Here is a 22,423-nt window from a genome sequence, read left to right on the forward strand (position 1 = left end):
GCAACAGGAACTATCATTTATTCCAGGTGGGAATGCAAAAATGGTGCAGCCATTTTGGAAGATAGATTGGCAGTTTCCTAAAAAAACTAAACACACTCTTACTATACAATTCAGCTCCTTGGTATTTACTCAAATAAGTTGATAACTTATGTTTACACAAAAGCCTACACACATATATTTATAGCAACTTTAATCAAAAGCCAGACCTGGAAGGAACCAAGATGTTCTTTGGTATGTGAATGGATAAAGAAATTGTGGTCCATCCAGACAATGGAATATTATTCAGCACTAAAAGCAAAGGAGCTCTCAAGCCATGAAAAGACTTGAAGGAAACTTAAATACATTTCTAACTGACAAATGCCAATTTAAAAAGGCTACATACTGTACTGTTCCAACTATATGACATTCTGTGGGGGAGGGTGTAGCTCAATGGTAGAGTGTGTGCTTAGCAAGCACGAGGTCCTGGGTTCAATCCCCAGTACCTCCATCAAAAGTAAATAAATAAATGAACCTAATTACCAACTATATGACATTCTGGAAAAGGCAAAACTATTAAGACAGTAAAGAGATCAGTGGTTTCTAGGGGCTAGTGGGGAGAGAGGGGTAAATAGACAAAGCACAGAGGCAGTTTAAGACAGTGAAGCTATTCTACGTGATACTGCAATGGCGGGTATGTGTCATTATACATTTATCAAAGCCCGTAGAATGTACACCACCAAGAATAAGCCTTAATGAAAAAAGTCTTTGGTTGATTACAATGTGTCAGTGTAGGTTCATGGATTAAAACAAATGAACCACCCTGTTCAAGATGTTGACAGTGGAGGAGGCCGTGCATGTGTGAAGGCAGCGAGCACATGGGAACTCACTGGATTCACAGCCCAGTTTGCTGTGAATCTAAAACTGCTCTGAAAAATAAAGTGTAAAAAAGAAAATTCTTGAGGACTCCAGAGAGCTTTGCATTTTATGGGCTATGTAATTGTCAATAATTATTACATTAAAAATTAAAACAGGAATTTGTATAATATTATTCATTCACTTAAAGACAACAATAATCAGCCCATTTATATGTAAACATAAGTCATATATTGCCAGGGGAAAACTCTATTTACTAAGACAAAAATTTAATCAGAAAAGTGGAATTGTTCGGTTTTTGAAAATCTCTTTAATATCTGGGTTAACAGAAGTCCACTGGATTCTCGTATCTCCTTCTGTTTGCAATCTGTTGCACTATGTTATCTTCATTTAAATAGATGAAAAAATCCAGTCTCACACGGAACTGTATTTGAAAAAGGGAGGGTTATTTTAGTAGCCTTTTTAGATATTTGGGCCTATTCTTGTTTGATATTATCCTAAAACTTGACAAGCGATAGTTTCTTGAAGATTATGTGCAGGATAGAACCTGAAACCTGATATTAAAGAACTTTTCATATTCTGTTGCATTAAAATCCATTGGTCTGTTTTAGACTGGGAGTTTAAAATTCGTAGATACTGACAGGCATATGTAGAATAGATAAACAAGATTACACTGTATAGCACAGGGAAATATATACAAGATCTTGTGGTGGCTCACAGTGAAAAAAAATATGACAATAAATATATGTATGTTCATGTACAACTGAAAAATTGTGCTCTACACTGGAATTTGACACAACATTGTAAAATGACTATAACTCAATTAAAAAATGTTTAAATAAAAAAAAATCCATTGGTCTGTCTTGCGACTTGAATGAGTCTTTTGACTATGCAAGATTTTGTAACAGCATACACTAAGAATGGAAAATACTGGTTCACCAAATTAATGCAGGTTTTCCAATCATTGACACATTTCATTATGCAATATTTTAAAAACATATTAATGAATACACTGCCAACACCATCAGAAAAAGTCTTTAAGTGTTGGAAAGCTGTGGAGTTCATGGTAGTAGAATACAAGTTTTCCAAAATTCTTATTTTGCTTGAACACTCAAATGTATCATTGGCTAATTATGTTCATTTTTTTAAAGTTATATTGTAAATATGTTTGATTTTCTGTATGTTTAGATGTTGTGACATCTTAAAAAACTTTTCTGGCTGGAAAGAGACTGCTCCTTCTGGGGTTGGACAGTTCTCTGGGACAGCAAAGGCCCCAGCCAGCAGCAGGCCTCCGTCTGGAGCCACGCCTCCTCTATCTGACCTGTGTACGCCAGGAGGAATTATTCCTCTGCCTTAAAAATCCCAGGCCAGGTGCCACGCAATGAGGGACCATCCCCGTAGCCCCAGACTCCTCGAAGTCATTCAAACTAGCCTATCTTTCCCCTGCCCTGCCTGCCTTTTTCCATGGACACCTTGATGAAAGCCATGATCTAAGCCGTTCCCTGGCTCCTGTCTTCTGCCTCCTGACCATCCTGCTGGCTTTCCCATGTGGCTCTGCCTGGTGTGCCCCGTGTCTCTAGGGCCTATGAGTATAATAAGTTTGTTTTTCCCTGAGCCTCTCTACTGTCTTCTCTGTGACCGCATCTGACCTATCAGAAAAGAATACAAACAAATGTCTGCCAAAATTCCCTAGTCTAAATTACCATAGTTTTTCTGTCTACCCATTCAAGTAGAAATGCTGTTCCACACAGATACACACACACACACACACACACACACACACACACAAGAAAGGGGGAAAAAGGGAAAAGAAAAAGGAAGGGAAAAAAAGAGCAAGCTCAGCCATTCAGTTGCAGAGGAGTTCTGAGACCACCGTGCTTAGGTGTTCAGCAGAAAGGCGTTATGTGTACTTGCCATGTTGTCACAGAGATTATTAAAATGATTGTACCCAAGGATTAAGATTTAACAAAATTAATCATTTTTACTGCTTCCTCAAGGACAAACTTAAGTGACACTGGCACTTCACAGCCAGAGGGTGGTGAGGAGCTGAATGATTGCAGGTACAGTACAGCAAACTGCCTGTCTGTGACAGCAGCTTTATCCACCATTGGCTTTGCATCATCAGTGTCAATGCCGACATGGTGAAAAAGACAAATAACAACTTAATGTTATTAGTAGAATAGTTTTGACCTCTCAGACCCTCAAGTGTGTCTTGGAGACTTGCAGGAGTCTTCTGGCCACACCCTGAGATCAGCTGTCCTGGAGTCCTGTCCACATCTGCCTGGTCCATGTGAGGTGATCTCGGTATCAGCCTCTTGAAGGGGGAAAGCTAGTGACACATGTACGTGTCACTTCTGCTCATATTCTGTGGGTGAAAACTTGGTCACCTGGTATTCATCAGTTATTTCTGAGAAAACGTTCACCCCCAAAATTCAGTGGCTGAAAGCAACAACCATTTCATCCAGCTCATTATTACATGGGTTGACAATTCAAACTAGACTCAGTTGGGTAGCTCTTCTGGCCTCTGCTGGACTCTCTCATGCATCTTTGGTCAATTGCAGGTCAACTAGGCAGTTTTGCTACTGGGGTTGGCTGACTGCCAAATGAAGAGGTGAGGTGACTAACCATGTGTCTCTCACCATTCAGCAGGCTAGCCTGCGCTTGTTCACAGTAAGCAGCAAAAATCTAAGAAAGAATGATGATCTACTGAGATCTAGTCACTGAACTGACACAGGATCATATCCACTGCGTTCTATTAGGCAAAGCAAGCATAAGGCCAGCCCATATTCCAAGGGTGGAGAAATAGACTTTGCCTATTGAAAGGAGAAGTGGCAAAGTTACATTGCAAAGAGGATGGATAGAGCATAGGGAACAGCAGCAGCCAGTGTGCAGGAACTCTACCACACACAGCCCACACTAGCCGCAGAGAAGGGGAAGTGTCTTGTGAGTAGGAAGAACACACTTAGTAAGAACAAATTAGCAGCTTGTAAAGATTTCAGTTTCCCCCAATTCTAATCAAAATCCCTAGAGTTTTGGGGGGAACTTGATAATTTGAGTCTAAAATGTACACAAAAATGTAAGTAGTTTTTCTATATAAGAAGAGCTAAAACAATGCTAAAAAAAAAAAACCCACTAAGAAGGGAACACTTGCCTTGCAGATGTCAAGACCAACAGAACAGACTAGAAGCCAGAAACAAACCCACACATGCACCGAAACTCAATTATAAGTGAGTATGTATTATGTATCTGTAGAAAACTGAGGACTATAGACTTCAATGTGAAAGGCAAAACCAAAACAATTCCAAAAGGCAATGAAGAGTATCTTTACGATCTGGAAAAAGAGAAAGATCTCTTACGTAAGACCCAAAGCTACCATAGGTGGGAGGAGAAGGCCACACTTGACTATAGTCAGATGTGAGCCTTCTGTTCATCAAAAGACACTACAAAGAGCACAAGGCAAGCCACTATGGAAATGGGAGAAGGATCATAATATAGATGAATGGAATAGAACAGCAAGGCAGAAGTGGCTCAAACTGGTTATGAGCCACAAACTGGGAGAGAATTTTTGCAATGCAAGTAACCAATAAAAGATAGTTATCTAGAATTTAGGAACAACTACTACAAAGAAAAAAATGACAAAAGACACAAATGGGTATTTAAGAGAAGAGGAAATACTTATGGTGAATAAATATATAAAAAGATGTCCAGACTCACTCATCATTAGGGGAAGAAATTGGAATCAGAATCAGATGGCATTTTACGCCTCCCTGATTTTGCAAATATCAAAGTATCTGACAAGCCAAATGTTTTCATGATGAAGGCATTCGGCATCAGAGACACTCATACACTACCAGTGGAAGCAAAACTCTTTTGGAAAACAATTTGACAAAACATAATAAAGCTGCCCATGGCACACTCTCTAGCTCAGCAATTCCCTTCCTAGGTATATGTGCTGGAGAAAGTCACCAGGAAACGTATACAATATTCACAGAAACATCTTATAAAAGCAAAGTCTAGAGGAGAAAATAAACAGCTAATAATATTTAGGTGGATAAATAAGTTATATTTTCATATTTTGAAATTCTATATATAGTAGTTAAAAGTGAGAGACTCAACAGAAAGGAATTTCGTAAATGATGTTAACAACAATAACAAAACAAAGACAAAGCAAGTCAGAGAAAAAAATTCGGCGTGATTCCTATTACGATAAGGTATAGCCCAAACTAAGCAGCGTATTGTCTTAGGAGTCACTCCTAGGGGGCAGAGCTGTTTTCTTCTGTTGCCAATTTTACTAAGCTAGAAACTACAAATCACAGAGTTCCCTTCCTTATATGGCTTAAGGTTAGACTTGGCTAAAAGAGGCACTTGAGCAAAATGTTGGAGGTAAAAGTAAAGCAGCAACCCATTTTCTTTCTTTCTTTTCTTTTCTTTTCTCTTTTCTTTCTTTCTTTCTTTCTTTCTTTCTTTCTTTCTTTCTTTCTTTCTTTCTTTCTTTCTTTCTTTCTTTCTTCTTTCTTTCTTTCTTTCTTTCTTTCTTTCTTTCTTTCTTTCTTTCTTTCTTTCTTTCTTTCTTTCTTTCTTTCTTTCTTTCTGTTTCTTATAAAGTTTATTTCCAGCCACTTTGAGTTATTTTGTATACAATTTTTAAAGTTATACTCCATTTACAGTTATTACAAAATATTGGCTATATTCCCTGTGTATACAATACATGCTTGTAGCCAATCTTGTACCCAATAGTTGGTATCTCCCACTCCCTGTCCCCTATATTGCCCCCTCTCCCCCCTGGGAACCACTATCTGTGAGTCCACTTCTTTTCTGTTATATTCACTCGTTTGCTGTATTGTTTAGATTCCACATATAAGTGCTATCATACAGTATTTTGTCTTTCTCTGACTTATTTCTCTTAGCATGTCTCCCAAGTCCATCCATGCTGCTGCAAATGGCAAAACTTTCTTTCTTGTTTATGGCTGAGTAGCATTCCATTGTATATAGACATGTGTAGGCAGTCAGATGTGGTGATGGACAGAGCAGAGTGATGAAGGAGTCCCAACTTACACTTGCTCTTCTCTCTTCAGCCCCCAGCCCTTCTTTCTCACTGCTTGTGTGGGACCCATGGCAGACAGTGGGTAGTGGCCCCACAGGGGGGCAGCTATGCAGAGGCAGTCACTTCCCTAATGGCCTCCAGCCCTCTCTCTGTGGCCCCACGCTATGGCTTGTGGACATCCTGGATCCTTAGATTTTCTGGCGGTCTAGCTTGCCCAGGCCCACAGTGCCTCAGGAGGCTGCTTAGTGGTTTTTCCTCCATTTTTCCCAAGGCCCCTTGCAGATTGGCACTGAAAAGCTGAAATTCCTATAAGAGACCTTTACGCCACATCACTCATAGTGGATCTGCCTCTTGACGAAACCCTGACTGACATACTGGCAAAACTACACTGATGAGCAAGGGAACATCTCACACAAAATTCAAGGTACTGGTGTCCTCTGGTGGGTAGTGGGGAGGGGACAGCATTAAGGAGGGGCACACAGGGCACGTCTAAGGCACTGGAATGTTCTTTTTCTTAAGACAGGTGGTGGGGACAATAGCATTCATTTTACTAATATTATCAAATTGTACAAAATACCTACTACTCTTTGTGATAAATTTTACAATTAAAAATTGGAAATAAAAAAAAGTTAGTGAAAGGTTTCAAGCCAGAGAGTCCAAATCTTTAGGGAAAGTCAAGACACTTTAAAGGAGGAGGAGAAAATCAATCTCATGGCTCAAGGACAAAGGCGCTGTTAGCTCCTGGGACAGGATCCCCGTGCAGAGAGGCAAAGGAGGCGGTCAGACCCAGAGACCCCGAAGGTGAGGTGACAGACGGCTCATTCCGCAGTCTGCGATTCTTTAAACAGCTCTGATTTAGAATGAATTGATAATTATTACACATATATATTAGTTTTGCTGGATCCTGACTCAAACTATATGACTTTGAGCAAATTGATTTAGGGCACTGTTACTTAGTAGAAGTCTAGATAATCAGAAGATGGAATATCCAAGAAAGGAAATTCAAACCTGGATTCCAGAAGAATGTATCTGCGTTTCAAATAGAGACAGGGACAGTGTCCTTGGGACTACATCAAACTGCTACTAAGCATCCACTGAGAGCCAGCGCAGGAAGGAGGGGTGGAAAGAAACATGGCGATGTCTGAAGAGAGCCCTTTGGAAAAACATTGCATGGACCCTCACTCAGCATTAAAATTCCATAATGATTCTATTGTACTGCATGATGGAACATCTTAATACAGCAGAATGCTACTATGTGTGTTATAGTTTAGCTACGTTCATTGAGGGCTGATAAAATCTAAACCAGAATCTGTGATAAAGATAGAAAATAGGTTTTGCAAGTGGATTTTTATCCAGAGAATGAAATGGCCACAGGATGGCAGTAAAAGGTAAGCGATAAGGATAAGCCATGTCTTTTACGGATCCTTAAAAGCCCTTAAAAGTGTTTTAAGATACACAAAGCTTCGAGTGGTTGAATATAACCTGGGTACTATTCTTAGAATTAGATCTAGAAACAAACAAAAACTCCTAAATACTAGACTTCTTCGACTAAAATTGATTTCCTCGAGTGTTTTCCATGCCCAATTTATGATGATGACACCATAAAGATTCCATGCCTCTTATACCTCTAACTTAAAGTTTGAACCAATATTATTACAAGCAAATTATAAAGTAACTAAGTTATATCTTAAAGGGAATTCAAAAGTCTATGGCAAGCTTTCCACCTCAGTTTCCCTTGAGTTCTCCACCCTGGATGCTCTTCCTCTGCCCTCATCCTATTTCCAATCGAAGTCATTAATCAGCTCAAAAACACATTTTTAAAGGTCCTCTGCTCACTTTGAAAATGATCCTTGGATTCCAAATCTTGGCTTAAATCATCTGCCTGGTGAAATCTTCATACTCATAAATGTAAATGAAGCTCACTAATATACTCCCAATTTTAACTCTTCTAAAGTCATCACATCAGAGCTGATGGGCAAACAGCCAGTGAAGGAGCTTTAATACAAAGAAACTCTTATCAAAGGAATATCAACTGTGTGCTACATATGTAAAGCACACACTGGATTTCAAAGATTTCGTATGGAAAAAGGACTGTAAAATGTCTCATATTTTGCATATTGTAATAGAAATTATGATATTTTATGCATATCAGATTAAATGAAAACATTGTTGAAAATTTTTTTAAAGAAATACCAAGGATAATCTTGATCAGGAGAACCATGATATCGCTTCTCGGCCTTTTGGCTAAGATCAAGTGTAGGAGAACCATGAATTATGGGACACAGGTTGGGCGCATGATGCATGTTCATTAATTTGTTCTACATGAATTTTTCCGTGTATGCAAGATGCCAGGCAGTGTGACTTGTGCTGGAGAGAGTGGTGGGAAAGAGTATTCGCCCTCAAGGAGCCTACGTCTAGTTGGGACAACAGACAGGTAAATAGGCAAACACGAGGCAGTGACAACTGCTAAGGTACAAAGTCAGTCCCTGGTGGGCACTAGAACGTGAACCCTCAGAGGGTAGGGATTTGGGTCTGTTCTGTTCGTTACCCCCATGCAGGAATGGCTACACCATTTATGAGGCCCAGTGCAAAATGAAACTGTGGGGTTCCTTGTTGAAAAGAAAATGATTCAGAACTTCAAGACAGCAACAGCAGAACACTCAGCCAAATGTGGGACTCCTGCTGAGTTCAGAGGGTGCGAGGCCGCCCCCGCCCCATGCCTAAAACAGTGCCTAGCATCCAGTAGGCGTTCATTAAATATTTGTGAAAAAAAAGAAAGGAACGGAAGGAGAGAAGAAGAGCAGGCAGAGAGGAGGCCATGAGAGGTCTAAGAAAGACTTCGGGAGCTGGACTTCAGTCAGCCAAGATTCCCTGGGCCAGTGAAGTTGAGATGGGAAAGGCAGAGTAGGACAGCCCCAGGGAACAAACGGAGTAGGAGAGATCGCTTTACTCAGAAGGAAGTGAAGTCCCACAAGAAGAGGGAGAACCTGGCTCACGGAGGAACTAGGGGTCATAGAATTAGCTGGGTAATACATATTAATCCACATTATTAAAAAAAGAAAAAAAGAAGGGAAATATTAGTGTGTATCTTCCATTTTTCCATAACATTTTTATCGGTTATATTATGCATATGTGTACATGTATGTTTACTGGATCACAGTGCAAACGCTGACAATTATTTACTAGGTTAAGGTTACTGAAGCATGAAAGGCTAGAGCCGGAGGAGTGTGGTGTGAGCAGAGGTCGGGGGAGGTGAGGTGAGGGCAGTGAAAAGAGGATGAGCCTGGAAAAGTAGCAGGAATTAGTTCAGGCGGGGCCTTGCACAGCTCATTAAAAATTTAGATATCATTCTGATGGCATTAAGTCACCAAAACTTTTAAAACAAGAGTGACGTAATCAGACTGCGCTCAAAAATTAGCTACCTTTTGGAATGAACTCCCCACTCTGCAGCCAATCTTATTATTCCCAGGTTAAAAACCTTAACTGCCTTGCACAACAGCCCTTGGAATAAAAAAAAGCAAATTTTTTCTCTGGTTTCCAGGCCCCTTCTAAGGCTAAGGCCAGACTTCACCGGGGCTAACTCCCACCCAACCCACCTGATCGCTAAATGCCGGTCCTCTCCTGTCTGCTGGGCACCAGCCCGCCTCTCCCAGGGTGGTGCTGGGAACATTCTCTTCCCACTGCCCTCTGCCAGCCCTCTGCTTGGTGTATCCCTTCTTGTCTTTCTGGCTTTAGGTTAGAGAACCCCTTGGGCCCTTCATGCTGCCTTTCTCTGAGCTCCCACTTTCCTTCCCATGTAATGAGATCCCAGAAGCCCTATCACACTCAGCGTTTGAATGGTTACTCATTTAAAGTCTTGGTGGTAGAGTCGTGCTTAGCATGAACGAGGTTCTGGGTTCAATCCCCAGTACCTCCATAAAAATAAACAAATAGATAAATAAACCGAATTACCTCCTCTCATCAAAAAATAAATTCTCTGTCCCCACGCGGAGGCAGAGACAGTTGGTGGGGCTCACAGTATCATCTAACGCGCGAGCAGCCAGTAGGAGCGCCGACGAGCTACAATATGCTCCAGGAGCGGACACAAACACGTGGAGGAAAACACATCTCCGGAAGCACAGGTTCCTAGGAAAAACTATCACAGCAATTCAGATGAGATAAGAGACTGGAGATGGAGAGAAATGAGCAGCTGCAAGAGCTCTTTGGAATGCACAATTGACGGCATGCTACTATATTTTTATGCTGGGCTAATTGCATTTCACCTGGCTGCTCAGTGCCTCATCTGGCCTGGGTTTCTTCCTACAGAACAGCACTAACCATAAAACTTCATTGAGCTAATGTAGTGGGAGGATTGTGACCCTGAAGAATTTATGAACCTAGAGCTACTCAGGACTGACGTACCCTCTCTTATTACTCTGGTAAGCTCCCCCAGGCAAAGCAAGAAAGAAATCAAATGCTAATTCCTCTACTTCAGACAATAATAGCAGCTCAGACTTTGGGTTGGGGCTGGGTGCCTTTTTACTTGAGAGACTGTTTCCTTTCTCAATACCTCCCTGGGAATGTAAGGTCTGTCCTTGAGAAATTTCCTGCAACTCAATTGGTCCATAATTAGAGGAAGCAGCGTATCAGCGTCCTCCATCAGTGGGGATATCAAAAGACCCAACCCTGAGGATTCCCTCCCTCTGGCCATAAAGTTTGTGCAGGCCTTCCTCCTCACAGTTCTGAAAAAGGAATTCCAACTTACCTGTGACTCCAGGAAAGACACTGAAAGAATCTTATTTATAATCCCCAGAAACGTTTCTCAGATGGCTTTGCTCCCAAATTCTCTAGCCTCCTCAAACTACTCTATACCTTTTTTCTTAAGCAAATCCCCCAAAACTCTCTTTCCACTCTCTCTTTTTTTTTCACTCCCTGCTCTTTATTATATAGACTTTGCTGTTCTAAGAACCTTTTCCTTCTCTTTTTAACTAACTCAGGGGTCCTGTGCAAGACCGCCAGCATGGCTGAGGAGTCTGTAGATGACCCAAAAGCACCCAGGTCAAGGGCTAAAACAGGCGATGATTTCCAACTGGGGCTCCTCTCACACCCAGAGGTCTACTGGGGTCTCCCAAGTCAGCTGGGCTTCACCTACCATCAGATTCTTTTCCAATTATTGGCTCAGAAGCAGGTGCTCCTCAGGAGTGTCAGGGAGGGAGCAGAGGGAAGCTAAGTGAGCACACAGTTCTCTCCCTTTTGGGGAGGAGGGCTGGAGAAAGACTGAAAACACTCACAGGTGAATCATATTGTATGTAACAATGGGTATAGACTCCTTATGCTTATACATTTTACATAATAATAAAGCCAAGTCAAACTTACAAATCCTATTTTAAACACTAAAAAGCAATACATTCAAATGTACCACTAGATTTGAGCTCTGCTACCATTTCCAAAGAGCAGTAACCAGCATCTTGTTCTAAAATGTATTTGGAACCTCACAGTATTTAGAGACATAATATCCATGCTGATTGATAGGAGGGTTTGTCATTTTTTATCATTTTGTGCTCTTTTTAAGGCACCCACACAGTTCTCCTCAGGTTCTTGTGTGATATTGCTCTACAATTCCTTTTGACTCTGCCAATAATAATTAGTCATTTATAAAGTGTCAGTTGGATCCTCTGAGAATCAGATGTCAAAACAAGATAGAGGCACAAGAGATTTCTTGAAGGAAATGTCTGTGAAGGGAAAAAAGCAAGAGAAGGCAGGGAGGACCTTCAGACCACGACAGAGGTCTGACATTTGTGAAGAGCCAGGGAAGGAGAGATGGGGCAGGAAAAGCCTCAGATAGAAGCACAGTTCTTCAGAAGGCTCAGCCAGCCAATGGGTGTCCCCAGGCTGAATTCGGACCAGCTCTTGTATAATTGGGGATTGGTGGCGAGCAGCCTGAGGGAAGTGCAACCTCACAGCCTGGTAAAGGCGGATCCAAAGATAATAGCTGGTGGGGAGGTATAGCTCAGTGGTAGGGTGCATGCCTAGCACTCACAAGGTCCTGGGTTCAATCCCCAGGACCTCCATTAAATAAATAAATAAATAATCATAATGACCCCCCCAACAAAATTTAAATATACATAAATAAATCACAGAAATAAAATTCAAACAAACAAACAAAGGTAATAGCTGGCTGTCAGTTCACTTGGTTCTCCACTGTAGATTCTCTGAAAAGGACGCTGGAGTGGTGCACCTCCATGGCCACCACATACAGCTTAATGTAAATGACTATAAAACTCCAAGTGTTTATGCTTCCAAGGATGTTTGCTTATAATCTCTTGCACAGATATCTGCATTTTACGTTTTATTACAAATTATTAAACATTGCATTTCAGAAATCATCAAACCTGTGAGAAATTTGGGCAAAGGAAATTAGAGGCCTTTGATCAACTCCTAAGACCCTAAAGACTGCCAAGGAAGAAAGCATGCATCCTCCCACATTTCCCTTCCCAGCCCTGGCCATCTCCCCGTGCTTCTGCTCTTCACACGCTCTTCAGTATGCCCTCACTCACCAAGTGCATTGCGCAGTAGGGTCAAGACAACTTCCCACCTAATCAGTGCCAGTCTTGTGGAGGGTGTGGTTTCAGAATAGATTATTCAACTTTTTCTTCACACCAATTAAATTTAAAGACCAAGTTCCATGCCTCAACTCAAATTAGCTGTGCTGTTCTGGTACAACTAAAATATGTTCCCAATTGAGGTAATATTCAACAGTTTGAGAAAACTCGGTCAATTCAAGTCAGCCTCAGGTAAAAGTGGAATTTTTCTGGCACATTTATGTATGTGTGTGGTATGTATGTATATATTTGCGCTAGGAATATAAAAAGAGTCTTTGAATGCTTGAAGGAAAATGTATTAGAAATGCATATTTGGTTGGTTTTCTTTGGTTTGTTTGTTTTCTGATAATATCCCAAGGGGAGGATGGGGGCAGTGTGTTATTTCTGGCTGCTGTAACAGAATACCATATACTGAATGACTTAAAGAGTAAACATTTATTTCTCACAGTTCTGGAGCTGGAAGCCTGAGATGAGGATAGGGTTCTTAGTGAGGACCTTCTTCCTGGTCTGCAGACACAGCTGCTTCCTTGCTATGTCCTCATAAGGCAGACAGAGGGAACTAGCTCTCAGGTCTCTTCTTAGAAGGACACTAATCCCATAATAAGGGCCCCACCCTCATCTACACTTAATTACCTCCCAAAGATCCCCATCTCCAAATACCATCACAGGGGTGGTTAGGGTTTCAACATTTATGAATTTGGAGGGGGTACATAACATTTAGTCCAGAGCAAGCAGGAACACCACCAGGGAAGAGGCATGGAAAAGTCTTAATATTCTTACAGATATCTTTGAGATGAAGGTAATCCTAGGTCAAACACAAAGCAGATGCTTTATTGTCAGTCCCCAAATTGTTAGTTACTGAGGCTATTCTGTGTTTTACCAACAGGAGCCAGGAACGTAAGTGAGTGAAGAAGGACTACAGAGCTGTATCTGAATATAAGTTGGGAGGAGTGGTGGCTGTGACAAATTAGAGAGAATCTAGCTCCCTTAAATAAGACAGCCACTGTTCGTCTCCAGCCTTCTAAGAATTTAGTTTTGTGCATTTCCTGTTGCTTAATGGTAATAGAGTAGTGTAGGATTTTTTATGTGAAGTCTTCTTATGATTAAATGTTGGTTCAAAACAATATATAAAACAATCTTCTGGCCAAATAAATATGGCTATAAACCAGTTTTATTGTATAGGCCACTGAATTTCAGCCTGTCCCTTACTGCGATGCCTTTCCCAGAAATACTTATATTATAATGGCTTGTAAACCTTTAAAGGGAAAAATTCTGGCAAGTTAGATTTTCAGACTAAAGAAAAGGGAGGATATTGAACATTGTACCTTCTCAGGGCCCCCTAAGTCTCAGATGCACAGAACTGCCCATTCTAACAAGATCTAAGACTAATCTTGGCTGGAAAACATAGTCTAAATGAACACTTTGACTTTCTACAAGAATCACATCCATCTTCCATAATAGTTTTATTTCATCACCCATGAAAAAGCACTCAGTCATTATTTTGGTAAGCACTTCAATTTTATTTAAAAAGTGAAGCCCTTGGCTTAAAAGGCGCTTTCTCCCAGTTGGTGTATTATAAGAATAACAAGCCTCCCACGTTTGCCCTAGACCTCACATTTGCCTCGTCATGGCCCGTATGTCAGTCACCATCCCTAATTTAAAAGGTACCTAGTATAAAGGAAAAAGTAATTATCTGTTCAAGGTCTGATTCTGTAGCTTAAATGCTTGAATGGCTCCCCAAAACTCCACTGGGAAGCATAGGCACAGAAGTGCTAGAGCATCTCATCTTTTCTTTTGAAAAGTTAAAATAGGGCATCTTATCACCATGGTTACAGAGTTCTGTGGGTAATCTTGGTCCCTTCCCAACCAAAAAGATCAGCTAAGTGACCAACAGGGATTCTGAACTGCAGCTGCACTGACACACTGGTAACAGCAGAGGAGCTTGCAGGCAACCTGAGACATCTGGGAGCTGACATATGGCTTCACATAACAGGTCTACAGAAGGGGAAAAATGTGTATTCCAATACTTACAATTGTAAAAATCAATGTGAACTTTGGCTTATTTTAAAAATTAGAAGATAAAGTATTCATTATAAATATGTATAGAAGGGTAATTTGCATTGATATTCATCACATGTATATAAGATTAACAGAATTAAATTAAACCTGATAGAAGCAGAATGCATACTGTTCCTTAAAATACATAAGTATACTTGAATGTGTCCACAAACAGCTAACTAATATTGGGTAATTTCTACATGTGTTGGATGTTGTGGGTGATTCAAATGAAAGAGGTAACATCTCCACCTTCAAACAGCCCATAAACTGATCAGAAATTTGTAAACAGAAAAATTACTAGGCAGCATAAAAAGTGCTATGTAAATGTAATCTATAAATTGTTAGGGGACCCAAGAGGAAAGAGTAATTGTTTAGGGAATTCCAGGGAGGCTTCTGAATGCAAAGCGCATTTGAACGGGTTCCTTTCTTTCTTTTTCTCTTTCTTTCTTCTCCCTTTTCCTCTCCTCCCTGCCCCTCCTCCTTTTTTGTTGATTTAAGTATAGTCAGGTCACAGTGAACTTCCTTAACAGAGGAGCAGGAAGATAGAGCCTGCGCAGTCCCAGCTGGGAAAGAGCGCCACCTGTAGGCAGTGACGGTAAGAAGCCCTTTGCGGTGGGAGATTGGGGTGTGCACGCTCCACAGACAAAAGTAGAAGTGGGGAAGGTTATTTGGAGCCTAAATAAGCAAAACTTTTCACACTGGATTTAATACTGCAGGCAACAGGGAGCCAGTGAGACTTTAATCAGCAAGTAAGATGATCAAATTTAATCTGAAAGGTCTTCGCAGCTGCCACATGGAGAAAGAACTAGAATAGTTAGAGACCCGTATCAAAAGTATAATGAGCACACTGCTCTGATGTATCAGCTTCTTTGTTGTTCAAAGAACTCTTCTTTTCTTAAGTAGGTATTTAAAATAAAGAAAATTCTGAAAATATACATATCAACTTTATAGTAGAACACCCATACCCCCCAGGATTTTGTGGATAGAAAAAGCATCTCATGTAACTAGGTATAGTCTCTTAATAAGAGAACAGTTTTAATTAATCTCTTTTTCAGAATTCTTAGACTAAAAGATTTGTTTGTTTGACTTTCATACATTTTGCATTTCAGAACCTCGAAAAATATGCCTTGCCTAGAGCTCAAAGAGAGCAGAGATTATTTTAAAGACTTCCAAAAGAAAACCAAAAACAAACAGCAAAAAACCCCACAGCACTCCCTTGGAAATAAATTAATTCTGATATCTACAGCGTATTCTTAGGAAGAGAAATAGGGAAATAATGCTACAGAATAAAAAGAGGGGAAATAAAGAAAAACAACAAAAGGGAATTCAAGGAGTGTTTGAAACTGTTGTGCAGTGATCCCTAGGTGACAGTAAATACTTCCTACCTTCCTCCTCAGCCACCACTGACAAGTCATGAAACCTAGACAGGAAACCTAGACAATAATGAATCACAGCCACATTCACCACGAATCATCAACAGACACAACCCCGGCAGCTTCTGTCAGCCTTGGGAGCCGGGAGGCCAAGACAAAAAGGATCCATCAGAGTTATAAGAATATGACTTCACCCATAAGCCCCAGGACAATTTCCTGCTGATTCCACAAGAGAGGATTACTGAATTTAATTTGGGAAAAAAGACACGATTAGGACAGTATCTCCAGGTAATAGCCTAATCACCCACATATATTATCGATTTTAGTGATACAACACAGTAATTTTCCCATTTCACAGGTGAGGTGACAGCTGTAGAGAAACTGAGTCATGTTCCTAAAGTCACACAGCTGGTAAGTGGCCCAAGCAGAATTGGATCTATGACCTCCTGATTCCAAAGCTTGTGCCATCAATCGAGGAGAGCTCCCAACATAAGGAGGAATGTCAAGGGCCCATGGGGTAAGACAGACAGTGAGTCCCATAGTTTGGGGAAGAGAGAGACTCCTGTTTGGGCTGAAAGGTCAAAGAAGTCTTCACAGCAAGGTGGGAGCTGATCTGAGTCCTTTGTCCTGGATAAGTCAAAGGATGAAGAAAGCCCATTCCAGGTTTGAACGTAATAGCAAACATGAAGAGATGTAAATCTGTAAGTGAGGTAAGATGTAAATTTGTACATGACCATCCACTTAATAACATATGTATTGTGCACCTATTATGTGTCAGGGACCATACTGGAGATGCAATGGATAACAAGAAGATAACGTGAGGAGAACATGTTTGAAAATTGTTTTAAGCACCCCTGCCTTACAGGGTCTAGGTTAACCAACATCATTATAACAAGAAGTTGGTAGAGAGAAAAAAAAAAAGGCAAGGCTGTCAACATACTTTGGAGTTGTGGACTAATAAATTTATTCATGGTGATGACAATTCTTATGTCATATCTCAATAGAAAATGCTTTTGAAGTGGCTTACAAAGATACCATATTGAATGGAACAAAATGTAGAAAGCGGATGAAGTTGGAGTGAAGAGAAATAAATACAAAACATAAGAAGGTGAGGTATGGGCAGTCAAAAAGTTAAATACCTGTTGCAAAAGGCTGTAAATTTGGCTCTATACTTCCTAGCAGTCAAATCCTTCCTCCGTCCAAAAAAAATAAATAAATAAAATCACCAGCTATATGGTCCCATAAGACAAAACAAGCCATTCAATTAAAATAAAAACAAAAATTAACTTCTGGTAGTAGGAGTAATGATAATAACAGCTAACATTTATTGATGATCATGTACAGCTCTAATATGGGCTTGACTAGTTTATACATAGTTTTTCATCTATTGCTCACAATAACCCCACAAGATGAGTGCTATTATAGTCTCCATTTTACAGAGAAGAAAACCAGGCCTTACAGAAGTGAAGCAGATTTCCCAAAATCGCCTCATCGGTAAGGGCTGGCAACCTCCGATCAAGTAACTTCCTTGCCTACGTCAAGCCCAGGGACTAACCACTAGGCTGCTACATCTTGGATAAAATTTCCCTGTAAGTCCTCAAGAAAATAGACCAAGCGGTGAAGAATAGTGCATTTCAGACTTCAGTGTGCATGTAAACCACCTGGGAATCTTAAAAGGCAAGTTCTGATTCAGTAGATTCTGGGTTGAGGCTTGAGATTCTGCGTTTCTCACCAGCTCCCCGGAGATACTATGCTGCTGGCCCAGACCACACTGTGACGGGTAAGGCTGTAGGGAACCATGTACCAACAGATTCGAGGGGTTCTAGCACACAGAACCCCTTTAAAGAAGGGAATGACCGAGAACAATGCATTTCAATAAAAGCATCTCTTTTTAAAAACAGAACTATACAAGGAATGCAGACTGGAATGGTTTATCCTAATCCAGGAATTTAAAATATCTAGAGAAAAAAATAGGTAATAATAGACTAATAATATACATACCTCATGTTCCTACTAGTCTGTCTTTAATTGCAACAAAATTGTAACTAATCACTTCAACTAGAGACTGGTACTGCTGCCTAGATCTCAGTGAGGTGGGCGGAAGTGCTAATTACACACAGGGCTCTAAGAGACTGCGAGGAAGTAAAAAAAGGCCAAAGCCGAGGGAGATTCGGAGGGAAAGGGAAATGGCCTCCTATTTTTATGTCTAGAAGACAGGCTTTTCTAAAGCAACTGCCGCGTGACAGCATCCGAGATAAAGAACTTCTCTTCTCAATTAACAAAGGATGGAAAAGGGCTTCTGAGACTGCTGCTTCAGCGCCTACGATTTTTGAACAAAAGTGCATATGTTCAATCACTGTTTTGCTTTTAATTTAGAATCTGTTGCCAAGGAAACATCAATATCTAAGCACATTCAAGGTAAATCTTTCTTCCTCCTGTTTTTGAAGTGAATCGTTTAACAAGGTAGCAAGGAGTTAGAGAGGCAAGTTTGTTAGATTTAATCGCAGTCAGTGTGTCCGTGATAAATCGGCGGGACCTCCTGATGCTTCCATTTCTTTACCCATAAAGTAACTATGATTATCTTGTACTCTCTCCAATTTATTTCTGGGGTATGATCCCTTTATCTGACATATAGTTTGTCATCTCTTTACGTATGGTTAGGAATCTATAGATTTAAAGTCTTCCGTGCGATTACACAGGGAAAGAAGGGGACTAAGAACCTCTATTTTCTCCCCTAGTCACGCAAAGCCAATACTCGTGGCTTGCCAAAAGGAACTGAAGCAATGGGAGAGCAGAATGAAGTTTTTAAAAATCCTGTCCCTACAAATACAGTTGTCTCTTGGTATCTGCGGGGGACTGGCTCCAGGGCCCCCCACGAGATACCACAATCTGCGGATTTTCATATACGCCTTACATGAAAGGCGTAGTACAGTCAGCCTTCTTTATGCGCGCATGCAGAACCCGCGGTTGCACGGGGTCATGGTGCTGCGGTACTAAACCTAGAAAAGCCACAAGCTGAGGTGTTTCCATCAAGGTCCTTCTGGGTCATTGGTCACAAGATAGATGATCACAAAGAGGGACAGATTCTGGCAGTGTGCCCCAGAAGCTTGTACAATTTGAGGGTTTCCTTTAGAAGAAAAATTCAAACTTATGAATGCAAAAATGTGTGCAAATATATCACGAAATAAGAAAAGAAATCGCAAGTAACACACTAGAAACTGACGCATAGCATAAGCATCCATAAAAACATAACATAATTGTATTAACTTTGTGACACACTTCTGTTAGCCTTTTTTTCTATTTTTTGGACTTCATGCTTTTGAAGCACCTTTTGTATGACAACTATTTTATAATTTCCATAGAGAAAATAGAAGGACCTCAGTATCTCTGTAAGCAGGATTGTTCAAAATTCACCTTATTGATAGTTTAGAAAAGCTTTCAGGCTTGACCCTCGTTATTGGTGACTTTCCATGAATTTTTAGGATTATGATCAAAGCTTTGATCATTTCTTTAATGTGAGCTCTAGGGCTTAAAAGAATTTTCTACCAGTTGCATCCAGTTTAGTACATATCAAAACTAGTCCTCCACTACCCACATACTTCTGAGGCCGGATACTGCTCACACACTCAAAAGCTTGACAACACCTCTGGCTTTACATCTGCACAAATCACAGTGGGCAGTTGGAGTTTTCCCAGAAGCCATTCTAGTTTGACCAGCTCCGTTTGGATCATTGAAAGCTGCCTATTTACTGTTTAGATTTGTGCTATTAGTCTATCCTAAATCCCTCTGAGAATGTGGCCACAAGGGAAAGTTCACCTCCAGGAAATCATAGGCTCTTTTGGGGGTTTTAAGTGCAGTACATGCTGCATTAGGTGCCCACCACCCCTTCACAAATACTTCCAAACTGATGTGCTCCCCATTATTACTCATCAGAGAAATGCAAAATGAAACTACTATAAGATAGCACTGTTACACTGACTAGAAGAGCTTAAATTTAAAGACTGACAGAACCAAGTGTTGGCAAGGATGTGGAGAAACCGGAACTCCCAAAAACTGACGGGAAGAATGTAAAATTGGCACAGCCATTTTGCAAAAATGTTTGGCAGAGCTAACTAAAGTTAAATGCATATATTCTGTATAACCCAGCAACTCCATTCCTGGGCAAACATCCAAAGAAATGAGTGCTTACAGTCATCAAAAGACATGTGCAAGAATGCTCATAGGCACTTTTTTCATAATAGCCAGAAACTGGAAAGAACCTACTGCCCATCAAAAATAGAAAGAGTATATTGTGGTATAATCATACAATAGAATACTACAGAGAAATGAGAATGAACTCGGTCAACTGCTGGCAACAACAGGATAAATCTCACAGACAGGCATGATGAAAGAATGCAGACACAACAGATTGTATAGCATAATATTTACACTAAATTTACAAGCAAATATGACAGCATTCACAAGCAGGTAAAATTACTCTGCGTGAGAGAGAACAGGATAATACTGTTACCTGAAAGTATTGACTAGGGAGGAAATCTGCATCTTCAACGGAGTGGTGGCTAGGCAGGTGCTCTGCATGTAAAATTCATTGATTGTAGACTTAAGATTTGTGTACCACAAGTGTAAACTTTGAAATGTTTTTTATATTGACAACAAGGCAGACTGAAACAGCACTAAAAACATCGACCAGCTTAAACTAGTTTTGCCTCCTAAAATACATTGATAGATTAATCAAACTCTGAGTTATTTTACAGAGGCAGCACTGTGCATGTGCAAGATGGGTACCCTTGTCTCCAGGATAACCCTGGAACCAAGAATCTTCAGTCTATGGAGCTTAAAGAATAGAAGTATTGCCACTCTTTACAAAGCAAGAAGTTCTTCAGTAAGGAAAACCTGGCTTCCTGCAGCACGAATAGTTCATAGACTCAAGACTAGCCAGTCAGCTTCCAAGTTTGAAATTCTCCTAACCCTTTAAATTTCACCCCGAACCTTGGGTTATGGAGACATATTTGAGAGCCTTGCCTCTTGTCTTCTTGCTGGTCAATTTCACAATAAAGCTCTTTCTTTTCTCAAAAGCAGATGGCACAGTATTGGCTTCTGTGTGCACTGGGCAACAGTCCCTTGCTCTGTAACAAGACCTGCCTTGAAGAGAAAAAGGATCAAGATATCAAAACAGCTAAACAAGAAACCTGGGAGCATCTAGAAGGGAGCAAAGTTTCAACCACTATGATTGGAGCATACAGGAAGAAGGAAGGAGGTCAGTAAAGTCACAGTATCTCTGAGCCAACAAAAATATACAAGTTCTCTCCCTCTCTCACTCCCTCTCCCTACCTGCCTCTCTCCCTTGCTTGTTTCTTGCTTTTCCCACTTGAATCTTTCCCCAGCTACAGAAAGGAAAGGTAGAGCATTGCTTTGGCTTCAGGGGATTCCTGATCCTACTCACTCTCTGGTTTTGCAGGAAGGGTTCGACTTCAACCCTAATGGATTGGCCGGTCAGGTCCTATCTAACATTCAAGTGATGTAAAAGTCAAAATAAAAGCGGTTTTATAGCGAGTCCTTATATAGCCTTTCTAATTGTTACACTTTTTCAATTATTTTACTTGCTTTATTTCAGCAACAATGAACTATTAAAAGACATTATTTGCACTCTAACATAAACAAAATCAATAATAGTTGGAGATGCTCATAGAAGTCACCTGAAAGTATTTTTTTGAAAAATAAATTAATGCTAATTTAGAGGTGATTTTTATGATATACCTTCACAGTGGCAGCTTTTGTTTGTCACTGTCAGAAGCCTTTGAAATATTACTTTAAAATGCAATGCAGTAAAGTGGGTATCACTGTGAAGGTAAAAAATGCACATTTACATGATGGTCGAAATTATTGTCCTAATATTATGCAAATTCATGGCTCAAGATAAAATTTTCAAAGTTATGTCTCAAACAAAATAGGCTGAAATGACAACTGCGTCATCCTGGAATATGTAAGGGGAACTTGACGGGAATACTTACCAAAGATCCCAGTGATGAATTTGGTTTATGGATTTGGGATTTTCTACATTGAAGAGTTTCAAATTGCCTCATAAAATATAAAATCAGGGGAAAAAAACCTTTGACCATTTTATCTACACCCTTTAAAAGTTTATGTGTTCAAGTTTGGACAAGGAGATTGAGATTCAGTCATCTTGTATGTGCAGATAGAGTAAACTTGACACTTGAAAGCAAAACAAATATTTTAAACACAGCTTAATCATTTTGTTGAATTTTAATGTGGCACTTTTGTCATCCTCACATTATTTCTGAATTTATATTCCCAGGAGAGAATTTTGCTACAACCTAAGTGCAATAAATACAGCTCACTATATTTATGGTTAAAAATACCCCTTTAAAGGATAAGAGTATGTAGCTTGTGCTTAAAAAAATAATAATAATATTAGGGCTGAGTTGTTGGGTAAGGGCTGTTCTCACTGTGTACTAGTAATAAACCTATGTACTAGCTCTTGGAGCATCTTTGAA

The sequence above is a fragment of the Vicugna pacos genome, chromosome 2 (genome assembly GCF_048564905.1).
Source record: "Vicugna pacos chromosome 2, VicPac4, whole genome shotgun sequence".
NCBI classification, from domain to species: Eukaryota; Metazoa; Chordata; class Mammalia; order Artiodactyla; family Camelidae; genus Vicugna; species Vicugna pacos.